Below are 15,090 nucleotides of genomic sequence, written 5' to 3'. Positions count from 1 at the left end.
GAATTATCAGGAGTGTAAGTGCAACATTCAGCTCCAATTAAGGCACATGTGCCCCCACTTTGTGCTAGTATATAATCTAGGGCCATTCGGTTCTAGAGTACCATTGTGCGTATGGCTACTATTTCAGTCACTATGCTCTCTATTGCTTCAGCAGTGTCGTTAACTATCTGTTCCAGTACCCTCTCTAGGTTACGTAATTCATCCATGGTGCGTCCTATCCCGAATGGGAGCATCATGACCCCAAATAGCCTCTCTACCGGGGTAAGATCTCGTCTTAGTCGACCTGGTGTCTGTACTTCTGCTAAAGTACGTACCCGTCTGACAAAAGGGACCACATATCCCAAATAACAGGACCCCCTCCAGTTCTGAGGCAACCAGGGGTAGGCCTTATGCCCGCACACAAAATAAGTGCCATTGTATGCTGTTAGATTCGATCCCAATCTCTCTCTCAGCCCCCGTCGCCACCTAATCTTAGGGTCCCAGTCCTGGCTACTTGTCTGATTCTTCAAACCCTCTATTTCAAAGAACCCCTGGTTTGTTGTTTCGCTGGCTATTATGTTCCACCTGGTGAGGTTAAAGTATTGCGTACAATTGCTATATCCTGCTACAAAACCTGTTTCCTCACCAGTCAGGTCTCTAGTGAAACAAATGTCAGCGGTGGGCCTTCCAACTCCTGAGGTGTTGGTCAAAACCAGAAACGGGGGTCGTACCGACCTATTGTATTCCGGCTGGTACCATCCGTCAAATGCATCCAAAAGGTAACCCACCGATCTCCACGTTTCTTTATTACCCACTCTGGTTCCAAGTATCATTTACTTCCCCTGTATCGTTTTGTCGCCTTACCACTCCGCTGCTTTCGAAATGTTAAGGGAGATTGACCTCAAGGGGATGCCTCCTTTGCTATGTATGGGGATGTGCGAACATACCCAGCAACTGGAAAAGTTCTCATTTTGCGCATAAACATAAGACATGTACAAAAAGGTATTCACATGTAACTCTCGTTTCGGTCTAGCTAGCAGGCCGGACCTAACACGAACTATGATAATCGCACCGATCGCAATATATAGTTTCATCTTATTACTCTATAATTAACAAATAGTCAAAGGCAAAATGGCCGTATGGCTTGCTTGAAGAATCTCTCGCTGTCAATCTGTAAATAGACAAACAACAACAACTAATACGTGTGCTAAACGGCTGGATCAAAAACCTTAAGCTGGGTCCAATGCTTCCATTGTCCGTTCCCTTTAACATCGATGCAGGCACAAGTGTCCCTGCTGATTATAACCTCATACGGTCCTATCCATTTTTGGGGCAAACCCCGGTTTTCCCGGGAGGATCCTTACCATAACGCGACTTCCCGCCAACGGGACTTCAGGGAGCTTTGTAAGCTCTGCTTCCGCGTCTCTTTCTTCCTGATTGTCCCTAACTAATTTACGCATCCCTTTTAATTGAGTACTTAGTTCCAAAACATACCGTTTTATTTTGTCTTTTAATGGGCCTACATCGGCCCCACCTGTTATGATGTTCTCTGGTAATTGCATCGCCCTTCCTGTCATTAGTTCATAAGGAGTTAATCCGGTTGTCCGGTTTGTCGTGGCTCTTAACTTCATCAATATAATGGGTAATACTTCTGTCCACGTTTTTCCTGACATTTTCATGGCCTTTGCCAGGGCGTTCTTAAGGGTATGGTTCATGCGCTCTACCATCCCAGAACTCTGCGGGTGGTAGGGGATGTGGAATTTTTGTTTTATGCCCATCAGCTGGCATATTGTTTTTACAATTTTTTCCAGTGAAGTGGGTGCCTTGGTCGGAATATCCTTGCCACTGTTGAGGCACTCCCCATCGGGGAATCACCTGCTCGGTCAATATCCTTGCCACTGTTGAGGCAGTGCAATCACGTGTGGGGAAAGCTTCCACCCACCGGGTAAATTGATCTATAATCACTAGGCAATATCTATCTCTCCCTATCCCTTTCCACCACCAATCTCTCCCAAGACTCCCGGTCATGGCCTCTCATCCCGAATGGGACAGGCCATGATGCAACTCCAATAAGGTATTCTATATGCATTCAGGCGCCATTACCTTGTCGTTTCGTCTCCAAACGTTATCCTTCCCTTGCATTGCGCCCTGCTTTGTTCACATACCTATTTCCTCCTCAGAAATGTCCTGGTGTAGTTTCTCAATACTTATCTGTTCGTCTCGGGCCCCAGCGGCACTGACTTAATTTTAATAATTTAAAATCGTCATCAATGGAGAGTGTTTTTTTTTACCTCTTCAAATTCTTTTTTTTCTTCAATTAAACCAATATCTTTTTCACAGCTGATATCAACTGGTATTTAGTAAGTTATGTCTTTATCCATCGCAAAAATCCCTTCTCCCCCATGCTGTCATATAATCGTGTACTGCCCCGAATGCATATATACTGTCCGTATCGATATTAACAATCTTATTTTCCGATAATTCCAGTGCCCGGGTAAGGGCTACCAGTTCTGCCACTTGTGCTGACGACCCCCCATTAATTCGACCTGATTCGACTGTCTCTAGATCCTGGTTAACTACGGCCCATCTGGTACGAGGTAGTCCCTCTACGTATTTTCGTGAGCCGTCCACAAACAAGGTTTGTTCTGCGGTTTGAAGGGGGCGTCTTTTATTCTATCCTCTTCTATATCCTCACATACCTCTTCGCAAAAGTGGGGTTCCCCTTCACCCATCATACCTTCTGCGGGGTTGTTTCCTACATCCCTAATTATGGTTACCGCTTTGTTGGGTGTTAAGAGGACTGCTTCCCACTTTGCCCGTCTCATATTAGATACGGTTCTCAGTTTTCCTGTGTTTAACATTTCTACCAATGTGTGTTTAGTGTGGAGAATGATGTTTCCAGTCATCACCACAGGCTCGCTTAATTTTTACCGCCCAAGCTGCGCAATCTAGCGCGGCTATACATCTGGATTAGTAATGGATATTGAGGCTCCCATGTCCACTAGCATTTCACTCTGTCGGCCCCCTACTAGTGCAGACACATATATCCTTCCCTCCTTTTTACTTTGTACAGTGGCCGCCGGACATCACCGGGTAGCTTTGTATGCCTGCCACTTCTGGTATTCCTGTTCTGACAGGGTCCTTGCCTTATTAGGATAGCCATTTTTACCATAGCATGTGCTTCCAGGTGCCCTTTCTTACCTCAATACGTACATTGCTTTTCACTGCCTTTCCCTTTGCATTCCCTGGCAAAATGGCCCGGTTTTCCACAATTATGGCAAGTCCCCCTTTTCTGCCCTCCTCCTGTTCCCGTGGCAGAGACCTTTTCCTGCTTTATCTTTTTCTTTTCTAAACTGCTAAAGCTTACTATTTTAGCCTTTTTCAAAAGTCCCTTTTACACCTTCACAGATAGCTCACCACTCGCCCAGGAGTTTGACCTGATCCCTGAAGGTATTTCTAAATTTAAAACTCTTTTTTCTTTACTGAGCTAGAAGCTTTCGTGTCAAGGTTTTACACAAAGGAAAATGGGAGCGTTTTAAAAGGCATTCTTTATCTCATTCCTAGACTAAATTTATGTCTTTCAACCCAATTGCATGTTTTCTTTCGACAAGTAAGTGAGCGTGTCAAATTCTTTTTTTTTTACTACCGGGACCATGTTTTTTTATCTTTTACTCAACAAACCTATCCTTTGTGCATTTCCTAGCTCCGTAACTTATCATCCGAATATATCCACACCTTCGTTTCTAACTTAAAATGTAATACCATAAGGTTCACAGTTTCTTAAACTTCCCACATACAGGACAACACTACGAAGGGTTAAAAAAACATTTCACTCTGTTTGGAAAGAGTGGGTGGAGCTAAAACAGGCAGGCAACTGCACACCTTCCCAAGCAGGCTTTCATTCATTCCACAGTCAAAATCACTCGAGTACTCTCTTCATTCAAAATAGACACTCACAAAAGTCTCTCTTCATTCAACAAAGCTTATGTCTGGATCCATATGTCACTTAAGATAGTCACTATCAGCTTTTTTATGGCATTACATAATTACGCAAGTTACAATTAATGATAGGAATTAATTAATGACCCGGGCAGCCCGCGTTTTACATTCCCTTCCTTACCTTCCATGTTCGCCAGTCTCGGACGTTTCCCTTTGTTTCTGTAATACTCACGGCCACGGCTACTCTGTGGAGACCCTTTGTCTTCACAAAAAAGCTAGCGTGTTTCCTTACCACCGGAGTTTTCGGCTCTAGGTTGGATCGATCAGTTCCTTTCCGCACCGACCTTATTTACTAAAGGGACAACTCAAACTGGTTAGTCAGCCTCTTCCCGCTATCTGTTTACTCGTATCTTATACACTATCCCGTCGTGCCCGTACACCTCTCTTTTCAGTCTCTAACACCAGATTCCAGATACTGTCTTAAGTGATCACGTCTGATCAGACAGTATCCTGCTGACTACGCCATTTTGTTGTGGAAAAATATTTCCGAGACTGTATAATATATAAAGAGAGGTTTATTAAATCGGAGACAAAGCTTTGGGAGAAGTGTTAAAGACCCCTGTCTTTGAACCATCTTCTCAAATTGGTATCTGCAGTGAAGTTTTTTTATCTTACAAATTACGTCACTTTACAACACATGCTTTAGCACTACAAAGCTTTGACTATCGAAGGCTAAGCTTTTGATATAACCCATCCTGCATTGTGACAGGGCAGTATAAACAAATGCAGGCTTTTGACACCGGTATAAACAAACATACACAGCACTTAACTCTCACTTTCCTATCTTCATTAACTCAAGGCCAGCATACCTTAAAGTCTAACTGTTTAAAGCATAATGCATCAGTATTGTCCCTTACAAAATTCATTAAAGGGGAAAATAAAACAAATGTTTGGTCCCGTATACTAGTCCAGTATATGTCCAAAAATCCGCTCCAACAATACTAAGATCCTTCCACTGAAAATTCGTCAGAAATCCCAAAATTTGACATGCCTTTCAAGTTCTTGAGGCATCATAAGGCACTTCACATCCAATTAATAACTTTCGGAGCATAGTTATGTGCGTAAACAGAGCAGCTAATTTGCACACGAACAACAATTGAAATGAATGGCTAATTGACCTAATCTTTTTCTGGTGAGAGCCAAGACAACAACAACTTGAATTTATATAGCAGCCTTTAAAGTAGTAAAATATGGAAAGGCGCTTCACAGGAGTGATTACCAAACAAACTTTGACTCAGAGGTAAGACTGATACCAACAGAGCCAAAACTGACACTGTGTAGCTAATGTTTCTGTTAAGCTGAGTGGCTGCACAGTCACGCAGCGGTCTGGAGGTCCCATGCAGGCCGCTCACCGGTTTTTACGTGGGAGAAACCGAGCATAGGCAAAAATTTTAATGGGTTGCCCAGCCACTTAAAGGGGCCGTGCATCAAAAAAAATGACAGGGAACAATGTTACAGAGACAAGTCATATAAGTGGGAGCATGTGTACACAATGAACAAGAGGGCACTCAGAAACACATTAGGTGGGAGGGAGGAGGAATTCTGGACATCTTCTATGAGGACTAGAGGACTCAGATGTCAGTTAGAACTTTAGTGTGGAAATATCAGAAAGGCTTAAGAAGTTAGTTCAGACCTGGGTCTAAAAAACGAATAAACTCTCTTGCACAAAAAACAAGCAGGCGTTAATCTCAGGGTCAAGGAGATAAAAGATGAGGTAAAGTTGTAAAACAGCTGGGAAGCTACAGGATAATTAAGCCAAATTCAAAGGAGTCGCCCTGGGTAAGAGATAGTGTGTAAATATTGAATGCCAATTAATAAAGTTCCGGCAATTGCTAATGACCGAACAAAAGGGCAGGTGTAGGAATAACAGATTGAAGGCCAACGGACAGGGGGGAGTTACCATAACAGGACCAGCTGTGGAGACAGCAAGAGGTGGTAAGAAAGGATTTCATTGATCAAGATAATGTTCACACATAAGAAGGGAGACTCCCAATTTGGTAATAACTTGGAGGCGAGAGACAAGTTGAGATAACAGCAGAATATCTCTATTTCTTGTAGAAACAAGCAGGCAATTAATAGCAACACACATGGTTAACTGAGGGACAAAAAAGGTATAAAGATAGACAAGCTCGGACAATCCAGAGCAAGAACCCAGGAACAACACGCGACAGAAGCAGGGTTCAGGGAGGGACCCTTAAAGGAACAGAGTCAGGACCGGATTGATCACTCGGGACGTATTGGGTAACTATGAGAGTCTGTTGAGTTGAACAGAGTTGAGTTAAGCAGAGTTAAATAGAGTATAAGTAGTGAGTCTTGTACTTTTCCTGTATTAAACGAACATTAACAATACTGTCATTGGTCTAATGTGTAATTTGATATTTAACTCAGGAACTGTCACAGGCAACTACTAGTCACACGACTAGCGAAACTGCCGCTTGCGCAACATTTAGAATTAAAAGAAGAAATAGTTCCGGTGTATCAGGAGTAAGTACTTTCTTTTGAAATATGACTTTACTTATTTGCAAATGTCATTTGATCTGCTCAGCGCCAATCATCACTGTGCAATTTGCTAATAAAGCCACAGGCATCCTTTCGTACTGAACTGTTGAAGCAGAGGGTGTAACCAGACAAAAAGATCCCACTGGCAAACATGGTAAGTCACGAGCACAGATCAAACTGATTGTGACAGGTTAACCTCTCCTGTAGATGTGTGAGAGCCTTATGTTATATATTACAATATCGGAAAAACATAGGCCATTGGAGACAGAGTGGCATGGATTAATCCATGAGGGATCAACATCAGGGACCTGGGAGTATTATAGCAAACCTTCTGGCTTGTGGAGAATTTCATAGAATCATAGAAATTTACAGCACGGAAGGAGGCCATTTTGGCCCATCGTGTCTGTGCCGGCTGAAACATAGAAACATAGAAAATCGGTGCAGGAGTAGGCCATTTGGCCCTTCGAGCCTGCACCGCCATTCAATAAGATCATGGCTGATCATTCCCTCAGTACCTCTTTCCTGCTTTCTCTCCATACCCCTTGATCCCTTTAGATGCAAGGGCCACATCTAACTCCCTCTTGAATATATCCAATGAACTGGCTTCAACAACTCTCTGCGGTAGGGGATTGCACAGGTTAACAACTCTCTGAGTGAAGAAGTTCCTCCTCATCTCAATCCTAAATGGCTTATCCTTTATCCTTAAACTATGTCCCCTGGTTCTGGACTTCCCCAACATCGGGAACATTCTTCCTGCATCTAACCTGTCCAGTCCCGTCAGAATTTTATATGTTTCTATGAGATCCCCTCTCATCCTTCTAAACTCCAGTGAATACAGGCCTAGTCGATCCAGTCCCTCCTCATATGTCAGTCCTGCCATCCCGGGAATCAGTCTGGTGAACCTTCGCTGCACTCCCTCAATAGCAAGTACATCCTTCCTCAGATTAGGAGACCAAAACTGAACACAATATTCCAGGTGGGGCCTCACCAAGGCCCTGTACAACTGCAGTAAGACTTCCCTGCTCCGATACTCAAATCCCCGCTATGAAGGCCAACATACCATTTGCCTTCTTCACCGCCTGCTGTACCTGCATGCCAAACTTCAATGTCTGATGAACCACGACACCCAGGTCTCGCTGCACCTCCCCTTTTGCTAATCTGCCGCCATTCAGATAATATTCTGCCTTCGTGTTTTTGCCCCCAAAATGGATAACCTCACATTTATCCACATTATACTGCATCTGCCATGTATTTGCCCACTCGCCTAACCTGTCCAAATCACCCTGCAGCCTCTTAACGTCCTCCTCACAGCTCACACCGCCACCCAGTTTAGTGTCATCTGCAAACTTGGAGATATTACACTCAATTCCATCATCTAAATCGTTAATGTATATTGTAAAGAGCTGGGGTCCCAGCACTGAGCCCTGCAGCACTCCACTAGTCACTGCCTGCCATTCTGAAAAGGACCCGTTAATCCTGACTCTCTGCTTCCTGTCTGCTAACCAGTTCTCTATCCACGTCAGTACATTACCCCCAATACCATGTGCTTTGATTTTGCACACCAATCTCTTGTGTGGGACCTTGTCAAAAGCCTTTTGAAAGTCCAAATACACCACATCCACTGGTTCTCCCCTTGTCCACTCTACTAGTTACATCCTCAAAAAATTCCAGAAGATTTGTCAAGCATGATTTCCCCTTCATGAATCCATGCTGACTTGGACCAATCCTATCACTGCTTTCCAAATGCGTTGCTATTTCAACCTTAATGATTGATACCAACATTTTCCCCACTACTGATGTCAGGCTAACCGGTCTATAATTACCCGTTTTCTCTTTCCCTCCTTTTTTAAAAAGTGGTGTTACAGTAGCAACGCTTCATCCATAGGAACTGATCCAGAGTCGATAGACTGTTGGAAAATTATCACCAATGCATCCACTATTTCTAGTACTCTTAAGTACTCTGGGATGTAGACTATCAGGCCCTGGGGATTTATCAGCCTTCAATCCCGTCAATTTCCCTAACACAATTTCCCGCCTAATAAGGATATCCTCAGTTCCTCCTTCTCATTAGACCTTTGGTCCCCTCGTACATCCGGAAGGTTATTTGTGTCTTCCTTTGTGAAGACAAAACCAAAGTACTTGTTCAATTGGTCTGCCACTTCTTTGTTCCCCATTATAAATTCACCCGAATCCGACTGCAAGGGACCTACATTTGTCTTCACTAATCTTTTTCTCTTCACATATCTATAGAAGCTTTTGCAGTCAGTTTTTATGTTTCCGGCAAGCTTCCTCTCGTACTCTATTTTCCTCCTGTTAATTAAACCCTTTGTCCTCCTCTGCTGTATTCTAAATTTCTCCCAGTCCTCCGGCTTGCTATTTTTTCTGTCTAATTTGTATGCCTCTTCCTTGGATTTAACACTATCCTTAATTTCCCTTGTTAGCCACGGTTGAGCCACCTTCCCCGTTTTATTTTTACTCCAGACAGGGATGTACAATTGTTGAAGTTCGTCCATATGGTCTTTAAAGGTTTGCCATTGCCTATCCACCATCAACCCTTTAAGTATCATTTGCCAGTCTAATCTAGCCAATTTGCGCCTCATACCATCAAAGTTACCATTCCTTAAGTTCAGGACCCTAGTTTCTGAATTAACTTTGTCACTCTCCATCTTAATAAAGAGTTTTACCATATTATGGTCACTCTTCCCCAAGGGGCCTCGCACAACAAGATTGCTAATTAGTCCCTTCTCATTACACATCACCCAGTCTAGGATGGCCAGCTCTCTGGTTGGTTCCTCGACATATTGGTCTAGAAAACCATCCCTAATACACTCCAGGAAATCCTCCTCCAGCGCATTGTTACCAGTTAAGTTAGCCCAATCAATATGTAGATTAAAGTCGCCCATGATTACTGCTGTACCTTTATTGCACACATCCCTTATTTCTTATTTGATGCTGTCCCCAACCTCACGACTACTATTTGGTGGCCTGTACACAACTCCCACTAGCATTTTCTGCCCTTTGGTATTCTGTAACTCCACCCATACCGATTCCACATCATCCAAGCTAATGCCCTTCCTTACAATTGCATTAATTTCCTCTTTAACCAGCAACGCCTCCTTTTCCTTTCTGTCTATCCTTCCTAAATGCTGAATACCCTTGGATGTTGAGTTCCCAGCCTTGGTCACCCTGGAGCCATGTCTCCATGATGCCAATCACATCGTATTCACAGAGCCTAATCCTACTTTCCAGCTCTTGGTCCGTAGCCCTGTAGGTCACGGCGCTTCAAGTGCACATCTAAGCACTTTTTAAATGTGGTGAGGATTTCTGCCTTTACCACCCTTTCAGGCAGTGAGTTCCAGACCCCCACCACCCTGTGAGTGAAACCATTTCCCCTCAAGTCCCCTCTAAACCTCATTCCAATTACTTTAAATCTATGCCCCCTGGTTGTTGACCCCTTTGCTAAGGGAAATAGGTCCTTCCTATCCTCTCTATCTAGGCCCCTCATAATTGTATATACCTCAATTAAGTCTCCCCTCAGCCTCCTCTGTTCCAAAGAAAACAAACCCAGCCTATCCAATCTTTCCTCACACTAAAATTCTCCAGTCCAGGCAACATCCTTGTAAATCTCCTCTGCACCCTCTCTCGTGCAATCACATCTTACCTGTAATGTGGTGACCAGGACTGCACAGCTGTGGCCTAACTTGTGTTTTATACAGTTCAAGCATAACCTCCCCGCTCTTATAGTCTATGCCTCGGCTAATACGAGGCTCATGAGGATGAAGACTCAGCCAAGTGCTGAGGTTGTGAGGTGAAGCCATATTTGCTGTGGATTCAGAGTCTGAATTGGAATGCCACATGCTCTTCATTTACTGTATTCTGCTTATACCAAATATAGTAAGTGAACTAGTAATGAGATATAAGACGGTGCATTGAAAAATGTAGGTTATTGTTCAGAAATAAGGGCATGTTGCTTGAAATGAGGGTGAGCTGGAAGGTTTATAAGAGGCATGGAAGAATCAGAAATATAAATAATAACAAATTGAGACCTTTTTTTGATTATTTTTCCAAAGCATCATGTTCCACATATACGCTGACGATAGCAGCTCTCCCTCACCACCACCTCTCTCGACCCCTCCATCAGCTCTAAATTGTCAGACTGCTTGTCCGAATTCCAGCAGAAATTTCCTCCATGGTTTTCGGTTTCTGCTACAATCTCTGTTCCCGAGCCACTAACTACATCCCTCTCCCTGGCAACTGTCTGAGGCTGAATCGGACTGTCTGCAACCTTAGTATCCTATTTAACCCCAACATGAGTTTCTGACCAACTATCCGTTCCACCACCAAGACTATCTACTACCACCTCCACCTGGGGGTACTTGTGCATGAAACACAAAAGGATAGTATGCAGGTACAGCAAGTGATCAGGAAGGCCAATGGTATCTTGGCCTTTATTGCAAAGGGGATGGAGTATAAAAGCAGGGAAGTCTTGCTTCAGCTATATAAGGTATTGGTGAGGTCACACCTGGAATACTGCGTGCAGTTTTGGTTTCAATATTTATGAAAGGATATACTTGCTTTGGAGGCAGGTCAAAGAAGGTTCACTAGGTTGATTCCGGGGATGAGAGGGTTGACTTATGAGGAAAGGTTGAGCAGGTTAGGCCTCTACTCATTGGAATTCAGAAGAATGAGAAGTGACCTTATCGAAACGTATATTATGAGAGGGCTTGACGAGGTAGATGCAGAGAGGATATTTCCGCTGATGGGGGAGACTGGAACTAGAGGGCATGATCTTAGAATAAGGGGCCGCCCATTTAAAACAGAGATGAGGAGAAATTTCTTCTCTCAGAGGGTTGTAAGTCTGTGGAATTTGCTGCCTCAGAGTGCTGTGGAAGCTGGGACATTGAATAAATTTAAGACAGAAATAGACAGTTTCTTAAACGATAGGGGGATAAGGGGTTATGGGGAGCGGGCGGGGAAGTGGAGCTGAGTCCATGATCAGAACAGCCATGATATTGAATGGCGGAGCAGGCTCGAGGGGCTGTATGACCTACTCCTGTTCCTATTTCTTATGTTCTTATGTTCTTAACATTGCCCGACTCTGCTCCTGCCTCAGCTCATCTACTGCTGAAACCCCCATTCATGCCTTTGTAACCTGTAGACTTGACTATTCCAATGCACTCCTGGCTGGCCTTCAACACTCTACCCTCCATAAACTTGAGCTCATCCAAAACACTGCTGCCCGTGTCCAACTCGCACCAAGTCATGTTCACCCATCACCCCTGTGCTCGCTGGCCTACATTGGCTCCCTGTCCGGCAAAACCTCAATTTTAAAACTCTCATCTTTGTTTTAAAATGTCTCCATGGCCTTGCCCCTCTCTATCTCTGTAACCTCCTCCAGCCCTACAACCCTTCGAGATCTCTGCACTCCTACAATTCTGGCCCCTTAAGCCCCGATGTTAATCAGTCTACCATTGGCAGCTGTGCCTTCAGCTTCCTGGACCCAAAGCTCTGGAATTCCCTCCCTAAACCTTACCGTCTCTCTACCTCTCCCTCTCCTCCTTTAAGATGCTCCATAAACCTACCTCTTTGATCAAGGTCCTAATATGCCCTTAAGTGGCTCGGTGTCAAATTTTGTTTGATAACGCTCCTGTGAAGTGCATTGGGACATTTTACTATGTTAAAGGCGCTATATAAATGCAAGTTGGTGCCTTGATTCAAGCAGGGCCCCTGTGACCTGAAATGTTAACTCTGTTTTTCTCCACAAATGCTGCCTGACCTGCTGAGATTTCCAGCATTACCTATTTTTACTCCTGTGCCCTTTACGGATAAAAAATGTTTAGCCCCTAGATGGCGCTATAATAAGATGCAACATTTGAGCTCCAAGAGGATATATGAAGGAAATACTTCAGAATTAACCTAAGCAATGAATTTATCCTTCAGTATTTGCCAGCAGAGTATATCAAAATGTATAATTGTTTCTAATATATAAAAAATAAGCAAAGCCAGGAGATGGTTGGTATATATGAGGGAGGATTTCTCCTCGTTTGTTTTCTATAACAAAATCATAAACATGCACTTTATGTACACGTTTATGATTTTGGTACAGTTAGCTATATTTGTAAGACTCGGGCCCAGAATGTGACATTGTTTTGCTTAACCACAACCCAGATACCTTCACCCTCCAGTGTTTTGTTGGCTTTTAAAACACATACATCGCATCTTACATGTTCAGAACACTGTCATTGTAAGTGTTCACCCTGAAATATGACTTTTATTTGAGATAAATATTATCCCTATATATACAATCATCTTGGTATTTTACAGGAAATACAGACTGTATGCAGATAGGGAAGGAAAAAAAGAAAGACTTGGATTTATATAGCGCCTTTCACAACCGCCGGATGTTTCAAAGCTCTTTACAGGCAATGAAGTACCTTTGGAGTGTCGTCACTGCTGTAGTGTAGGAAACGCGGCAGCCAACTTGCGCACAGCAAGCTCCCACAAACAGCAAGGTGATAATGACCAGATAAACTGTTTTTGTTATGTTGATTCAGAGATGAATATTGGCCAGGACACCGGGAATAACTCTTCAAAAAGGTGCCATGGGATCTTTTATGTCCACCTGAGAGGACAGACGAGGCCTCGGTTTAATGTCTCATCCGAAAGACGGAACAAAGAAGGAAAGTGGTCATTTGCAGAGAATTAGACAGAGAGCGAATGCATGAACCAAGTATCCATATTGTGAAACTCGGAAAGCAAACAGATGCTCCTGGGCCACCAACAGGTCCGGACCAGACCCGGCCGATGGGGTGTGTGTTCGTTCCGGCTGCCTGCCTCTCATCCACAGCTATGTTCACGGCCTGGGTGTCCCCGGCGAAGGAGCACGCGGTGTCTGCCGATATGCTTGAGGCCTTCCGCGACTGGTGGGCACCGCAGGGACTGGAGTGCGTCGTAAACAGCGAAAATAATATTCTGATTTAATTTGATAAGTTCCCTTTGTTTTTATTTATAATTTAGATTTTGTTATTTGTGCCCCTTTAAACTTTTGTTTAATTTGATTTTGATTGGTGTCACCAGTCATCATCATCATAGGCCGTCACCCAAAACGAGGATGACTTGCTTCCACGCCAAAAAAGGATGAGTTCACAGGTGTTCCAATGAAGGACCTAATATTCCAGGTCCTGAACTACATCTTGAAGGCTGGAAGATGCCTGTGCGTGGATTTTTTTAACGTGGGGTGGCCGTTGGACTTCAGCCACCACACGGGCTTGACAGAGCTAGGTCTTGGTCCAGTGGCAAGGGTTAACCACGACGACTGGAGACCTGCTCTGCGACACGGACCTAGTGCGCACACGTATCGCAGTGTGGGCTGGGCCCGTGTTGCCCCTGGGCCCCCGCCTCTTCTGGCCTCGAACTCTCGCCTCTCCTGGGTCCTGATCTCGCCACTCCTGCTGTATCTGCCCACGCTCCAATCACCAACCTGTGACAGATCCCTGTTTCACATCTACACGGAATGCGAGAGGTTGCAGACCCTCTTCCATTATTTGAGGGGACTGCCATGGCTCAGTTGGTAGCATTCTTGCATCTGAGTCAGGAGGTTGTGGATTCAAGTCCCACTCCAGAGACACAAATCTAGGCTGATACTCCAGCGCAGTACTGAGGGAGTGCTGCACTATCAAGAGGTGCCGTCTTTCGGATGAGACGTTAAACTGAGGCCCTGAATACTCTCTCAAGTGGACGTAAAAGATCCCACGGCACTATTTCTTAGAAAAGCAGAGTTCTTCTTGGTGTCCTGGTCAATATTTGTTCCTCAATCAACATCACAAAAGCAGATGATCTGGTCAGTATCACAGTGCTGTTTGTGGGAGCTTGCTGTGCGCAAATTGGCTGCCATGTTTCCTACATTACCAACAGTGACTAGGTTTCAAAAAATACTTTATTGGCTGTAAAGCACTTTGGGACATCTGGTGGTCATAAAAGTTGCTGTATAAATGCTCCTCAACTTCTGGTTGCACTTCAGTCCCACGTTCTTGATCATTGTCTGCTCGGTCCGGAGGGTTGGAGGGAAGGAAAGGCGTGGGCAAGTCGGAGGATCTCCACATGGGTCTGCTCCTGGGCCTGGCCAAGGTGGCCATCCACAGGTCCAGAGCGCGGGGCTTTTCGGTCCGACTGCCTGCCTCTCTTCAGCGTCCATGTCCAGGTATACCTGGAGCGAGAGAGACGCGGTGTCCATTGGTACACTTAAGGCCTTCCGCGATCGGTGGGCACCGCAGGGACTGGAGCGCATGGTCGAGACGGCCAACAGCATTTTGATTTAAAAACAGAAAATGCTGGAAATCTCAGCGGGTCAGGCAGCATCTGTGGAGAGGAAGCAGAGTTAACGTTTCGGGTTGATGAACCTTCCTCAGAACTGGAGAGTGTTCGGAAAGAGCAGATTCTTAACAACCACAGACCTTCCCTTTTGTTCTTTCTTCCCGAAACGTTAACTCTGCTTTCTCTCCACGGATGCTGCCTGACCCACTGAGATTTCCAGCTTTTTCTGTTTTTATTCCAGATTCCAGCATCCGCAGTATTTTGCTTTTGTGTTGTTGGAGCATTTTGATTTAATTTGAT

The sequence above is a fragment of the Pristiophorus japonicus genome, chromosome 20 (assembly GCF_044704955.1).
Source record: "Pristiophorus japonicus isolate sPriJap1 chromosome 20, sPriJap1.hap1, whole genome shotgun sequence".
NCBI classification, from domain to species: Eukaryota; Metazoa; Chordata; class Chondrichthyes; family Pristiophoridae; genus Pristiophorus; species Pristiophorus japonicus.
Note: the sequence above shows the minus strand (reverse complement) of the source record.